The sequence below is a fragment of the Musa acuminata genome, unplaced genomic scaffold, assembly GCF_036884655.1.
Source record: "Musa acuminata AAA Group cultivar baxijiao unplaced genomic scaffold, Cavendish_Baxijiao_AAA HiC_scaffold_728, whole genome shotgun sequence".
NCBI lineage: Eukaryota > Viridiplantae > Streptophyta > Magnoliopsida > Zingiberales > Musaceae > Musa > Musa acuminata.
The window spans coordinates 27501-32500 of NW_027020959.1; positions in this window are offsets into that span (position 1 = coordinate 27501).

Here is a 5000-nt window from a genome sequence, read left to right on the forward strand (position 1 = left end):
GCAGCCAAAAATGGCCAGTTTTGGCCCGTTTTTGGGCCGTTTTGGCCAGTTTTTGGCCTGTTCTTGCGTTGCGCGGCGACCGTCGTGAGCGGAGCAAAATGTCAGCCATCTCAGCACCCTGGAACCCCCCGGGTTGTCACGACCTTAGCTGGAATTGCCTAAGGCGTGAGGCACCCTTGCAGCCAAAGACTCAAAGCTAGCGTGCGTTGCCAAAGTCGCGGATCACCCGTGCGGCAAAGACGCGAACTTAGCTTGCGTTGCCTAAGTCGCTCTTCGCCCTTGCGATCTTGCTCCGCAAGGATCAGCCACTTTGTAACCTCTCGCAGGTCCCGAAGGACCTGTAAAAGAGAAAGAAAGTTAGATCGAAAGAACGAGCAACGGACAAGTCCCGAAGTCTCGCGAAAAGGGAAGCTTTACAAGCAATTCGTCGAACACCTTGTGTGCACAAGAGAAAAGAGGGAGAGGGGGGGGAAAAGCAAGGCTTTCAAGGATGAACGAGCAGCTGCAAGCCCACAAACAGCCGCTCACCTGGTCCCGGACGCAACACCAAGTTCCCGTAAAGGTCACGTGCGAACTTGCGAAAGAGTGTTCAACGCCCGGTATATAACCGAAGCCCCATCCAGCCCGGTGCCACCTGGGGGGTTCCAGGGGTCTGAAATGGCTGACATTTTACTTCGACGAGACAGTTCGCCGCGCGAGCCCGTGGCACGCGAAAACGGGGCTGATTTGGGCTGTTTTGGGGCTGTTTTGGGGCTGTTTTGCTCGGTTCGGTGAGCGGTCGCACCGCAGTGCTGCAGCATGTTCGAACTTACATATTTACAAGCAAAATGACCCAAAACCAAAAGAAAACCTGCTGTCAAGCAGCTGTACAAGCAGGTGTGAGCGACGAACGGATCGTTGAACGAAGTTGTTGCGGGTGCGCGACGACCGTTCGTGACATTCTCCCCCACTTAAACTGTCGACGCCCTCGTCGACGCTTGTTGGTAGTTGTTGATGACTTCTTCTTCATGTCGCAGGGCGTCTTCAGGCTCCCAACTGGCTTCAGTTCGGGGAAGCTTTCGCCACTTCACCAAGTACTCTGTCTGCTCCGTTCCGTTGGGTAGCTTTATCTTGCGATCCGCCAGAATGGTTTCCACTCGCTTCTCGTAGGAGGCTGTGATGGGAGGTAGCCGAGTTGGAACACTTCGAGAAGCATCTTGCGGATCTGAATGGTAGGCCTTCAGGTTGCTGGCGTGAAGAACGTTGTGAATTTTGAACCACGCCGGCAGCTGCAACTTGTAAGAAACATTGCCTACCCTGCTGATAATTGGGAAGGGCCCTTCATACTTACGCACCAATCCTTTGTGGACTCTTTTCCTGAAGAATTGGAGTGATGCTGGTTGGAGCTTTACCAACACCAAATCGCCAACTTTGAACTCCTGTGGTCGCCTTCCCAAGTCTGCCCACTTCTTCATCCGTTTTGCCGCCTTCTCCAAGTAAGCCCGCGCAATATCAGCATTTCGATGCCACTCCTTTGCGAAATGGTAGGCTGATGGACTACTCCCAGTATACCCAATTGCCATAGTGTGCGGAGTCGACGGTTGTTGTCCTGTGATAATTTCGAAGGGGCTCTTGTTGGATGCAGAGCTCCGCTGCAAGTTGTAGGAGAATTGGGCGATGTCCAACAGCTTCACCCAATCTCGTTGATTGGCACTCACGTAGTGCCGGAGATACTGCTCCAAGAGCGAATTTATTCTTTCAGTCTGACCATCCGTCTGGGGGTGGAGGCTTGTAGAGAAGTATAACTTTGACCCCAACAATTTGAATAGCTCAGTCCAGAAACGTCCCAGGAACCGAGCGTCTCGATCACTAACGATATTGTGTGGGACTCCCCAATACTTCACTACACCCTTCATCATCAGTCTAGCCGCCTCTTCAGCTGAACAGTGTAGGGGAGCAGCAATGAAAGTTGCATACTTTGAAAACCGATCGACCACCACAAGTATCGATCCAAGTCCCCCTACAGGTGGCAAGCTTGATATGAAGTCTAAGGAAATGCTCTCCCAAGGCCTTTCTGGTACGGGCAACGGTTCCAAAAGTCCCACCGGCTTCCGCTGCTCCACCTTGTCTTGTTGGCAAGTAAGGCATGTTCGAACATACTCCTCCACATCAATCCCCATTTTTGGCCAGTAGAAGGCCCTCTCCACGAGAGCCAACGTTCTGTGAATGCCGGGGTGTCCAGCCCAAAGGGAATCGTGACACTCTTTCAAGAGTTCACGCCTTAGATTGTCCACTCGGGGAACATAAACCCTATTCCCTTTTGTGTAAACAAGTCCCTCCTGGACCCAAAATCGTCGTGCCTTGCCTTCTTTGATGAGCTGCATCAGGATAACTGCCTGGGGATCACTATACAGTCCATCTCTGATTCGGGAAAGGAAGGTGGAGTGTAACTGACTTGCTTGGCCTCTGCCCTCCAGTTGTGCAGCATTCACGCATTCCACTTTCCGACTCAGTGCATCGGCCACGACATTCGCCTTCCCGGGCTTGTATTCCATTGCCATGTCGAATTCGGCCAGGAAGTCCTGCCACCGTGCCTGCTTTGGTGAGAGTTTCTTCTGAGTTTGGAAATAGCTCAGGGCGATGTTGTCTGTCCTCAGCACAAATCGCGACCCAAGGAGGTAGTGTCGCCAAACTCGTAGGCAGTGGATCACCGCTGTCATCTCCTTCTCATGCACTGGATACCGCCTCTCGGTCTCGTTGAGTTTGCGGCTCTCGTAGGCCACCGGATGACCTTCTTGCATGAGTACACCACCAATAGCAAAGTCCGAAGCATCTGTATGGACTTCAAAGGGCTCTCCATAGTTTGGCAATTTGAGCACTGGTTCTTCTAGAACAGCAGCCTTCAGATCTTGGAATGCTATCTCACATTTGTCAGACCACTTCCAAGGCTGCTCCTTCTTCAGCAACTCCGTCAGTGGGGTTGCCCGCTTCGAATATCCAACAATGAAGCGTCGGTAGTAGTTGACGAAACCAAGGAAGGATCTCAACTCTGGCACCTTCTTTGGAGTTCGCCATTCCGCAACTGCTTGCACCTTCGACTTGTCCATCCGGATGGAGCCATCACCGATTCGGTGCCCCAAGAACAGGATCTCAGTCTGAGCAAAGTAGCATTTCTCCCTTTTTACGAACAACGTGTTCTCCCTGAGAACCTTGAAAATTGTCCGAAGGTGCTTGACATGCTCCTCGAGCGTTTGGCTGTAGACGACGATATCGTCCAAGTAGACGACCACAAACTTATCCAAATACTCCTTGAATAGCTGGTTCATGAGAGTACAGAATGTGGCCGGAGCGTTGGTTAAGCCGAAAGGCATCACCAAGAACTCAAACGCTCCATATCTGGTCACGCAAGTTGTCTTTGCTTCGTCACCTTCAGCAATGCGCACCTGCCAATATCCCGACCGAAGGTCGAGTTTCGAGAAATACTTCGCCTTGCCCAATTGATCGAACAAGTCCGCAATGAGCGGGATGGGATACTTGTTCTTCACTGTTACTTTGTTGAGGGCTCTGTAGTCGACGCATAATCGGAGACTCCCATCTTGTTTCTTCTGGAAGAGAACTGGAGCTCCGAAAGGTGCTTTTGAGCTGCGGATGAGACCACCGCTTAGCAGTTCACCTAACTGCTTTCTGAGTTCTGCCAACTCTGGTGGGGGCATGCGGTAGGGTGGTCTCGCTGGAGGCTTCACTCCTGGCTCCAGCTCGATACTGTGATCCACGCCTCTGCGTGGTGGAAGAGTCTTCGGCAACTCGGGTGGCATAACGTCTTTGAACTCCTTCAGGACGTTCGCCACCACAGCAGGTTCTTGAATGGCTTCTTCGTTGAGTGGCTCTAGCTTCATAGCAGCCACGAATGTCAGTTCGCCCTTTCGCACCCCTTTCTTCAATTGTAACGCCGAAATATGTTGGGGCTCCTTGGTTCCTCTCCGAGAGACGGGAACCACGCAGGGGTCATCGCCTCCCATCATACATAGGGAGTTCAAGAATGGCATCGGCACCAACTTCGCCGCGTGCATAAACTCCATTCCAAGAATCACTTGGAAGTCGTCTAGTGGCACGGCCATCATGTTGGTGTTTCCGCTCCAAGTCCCGATTCTGATGGGAACTCCCTTCGCCAACCCGGAGATTCGCCTGGCCTCCGAGTTCACCGCTTTCATTCGGCTTGGGCTCTTCTCCAATGTCAACCCAAGTCGTTGTGCTTCACGATCGGCTATGAAGTTGTGGGTAGCGCCCGTGTCCACCATGGCACGGGTCGTTTGGCCATTCAGCTTGATGTCCACATACATCAGATCACTGCTTCCTGCTCTTTGTGCCTTCGTCTTTATGTTCTCCCCCACTTGACCCCGCATAGCGTTCAATAGACGCATTGCTCCCATTCGGGGTCCTTGCGACTCTTCATCGTCGCTGCTGGATTCTGAACTGCTTGAGCTAAGGGCCACAGCTTTGCCCTTGTCCGAACGGGGAGGGTGGATGGATGCCGTCAACGCATTGAGTGCCTGTTTTTGTGGGCACTCCCTTACCATGTGCGGTCCTCCGCACAAGAAGCATCCTCCCGGTTTTGAGGCCTTGCCTTTCGGGTTCGGCCCTTTGTGGGAGCTCTTCTTCTTTTGTTCACCCCCGAGCTCCTTCCCTCGAGAATGTTTTTGAGGGCGATTGCTTGAAGATTGTTTCCTTCTCGCTGGGTCTTCAGAGGAAACGAAGTCGGTGAGCCTTTCTGCAGTTGCAATTGCCCCGACCACGTCGGTAACATTCCTTCGATTCAGCTCTTGCTGAGCCCATGGTTTCAAACCATCAAGGAAACTGAACAACTTGTCCTTCTCGGACATGTCCTGTATGTCCAGCATCAGTGCAGAAAACTGCTTTACATAGTCTCGGATGGTGGTACTTTGGCGGAGTTGTCTCAACTTCCTTCTTGCGACGAACTCTGTGTTCTCCGGTAGGAACTGAGTTCTCAACTCCCGCTTCAA